Below are 1379 nucleotides of genomic sequence, written 5' to 3'. Positions count from 1 at the left end.
CATAGTTTCTTTCTGCTGATCTGATCAAAATCCATTGTAAATTGGTTTGCTGTTAGAGCATCCTTTACTATGGGTTGCATAATGGCTAGCACTGTTGCCTCACAGCACAAGGGTCCCAGGTTCAATTCCAGCTTTGGGTACTGTCTGTGTGGAGTTTGCACATTCTCCCCGTGTCTGTGCAAGTTTACTCCCACAATCCAGAGATGTGCAAGTTAGGTAGATTAGCCATGCTAGATTGCCTGTAGTGTCCAGGGATATGCAGGCTACATGGATTAGCCATGGGAATTGCAGGAATGTGATAAGGAGGTGGTATGCTGTTCAGAGGGTTGATGTGGGACTTAACGGACTGAACGCCCTGCTTTCGTACTGTAGGAATTCTATGATTTACCTTTGCTGCTTTAACAATCCTCAATCTCTCCTTGCAATGAAAAGTATTCTCTAGGTGAACTTGAAGTCCATCTTAAAATGTGGTGTCTAGAATTGGAAACAAACCCCAGATGAGGCCTAACCAGTGATTTAAAGATTGAACATGACTTACTTGTTTTGCATTCATTGTCCCTTTTTACAAATCTACACATTTCATACACTTTGTTAACCATCCCAGCCACACCACAGTTTGAGTAATTGTCTCGATACATTGTTTTAAATAAACTTGTTTGGGTGAGACTTGAACTCAGACCTTCTGATCCAGAGGTAGGGACAGTATAAAAAATGTATTCAAACATTCTATGACAGCTATCTGGGGCAGAAGGACTTTGAACCTGAACTGTCTAGCCCGGCAGCACTGTACCACAAGAGCCCTTGAAAAATGGAAAACTTCACAGATTTGTGTGTCATCCTTATATATGAGCCATGCTGATTTGCTCAGTCTTGTTCCAATATTAGTGTATATGTGTGTGTGTGTGCTGCTGGAACAAGCACCAAAATGTTTTAGAATCCAAACTGTTTCGACATGCTATCTCACACACCTGTGACTCTAATATCTTGATGCAGGACCTGAACCTGAGCTTTCTGGTTCATAGGTAGAGACATTATCACTGTGTCAGAAGATGTTCACTATTTTATAAAGCAATCTGTTTTGTTAAGTTATGACACACCTGTGGCAAGTAGGACTTGAACTCAGAAACAAGGACTCTACCAATGCACCATAAAACCCCCTTCCTTTGTTTCTTTATAGATTTTATGACAACCTTCAGGGCAGGTTAAACTTGAATCTGGATTTTTCATGTTAAGTTTCACATGCTGCTGGAGTAGGACTTGAACCCATGTTCTCTGGAGCTGGTAGTTAATTGGCTAATCCATTGACTTAATCACAACACTGCCACCCCACAGGAGCTTGTACGGAATGGTAGTGTCCCTACCTCTGAGCCAGGAGATCC

At 41.8% G+C, this 1379-nt stretch overlaps 1 pseudogene; it reads right to left on the bottom strand.

The window, feature by feature from the left end:
* Positions 1–802: 802 nt before the first annotated feature.
* LOC122540061 lies at positions 803–917 on the bottom strand (annotated as a pseudogene).
* Between the last annotated feature and the right edge of the window lie 462 nt (positions 918–1379).

Source organism: Chiloscyllium plagiosum, chromosome 33 (genome assembly GCF_004010195.1).
Source record: "Chiloscyllium plagiosum isolate BGI_BamShark_2017 chromosome 33, ASM401019v2, whole genome shotgun sequence".
Lineage (NCBI taxonomy): Eukaryota > Metazoa > Chordata > Chondrichthyes > Orectolobiformes > Hemiscylliidae > Chiloscyllium > Chiloscyllium plagiosum.
The sequence above is the reverse complement of the archived record's forward strand: the minus strand, read 5'-3'. Positions and strand labels throughout refer to the sequence as shown.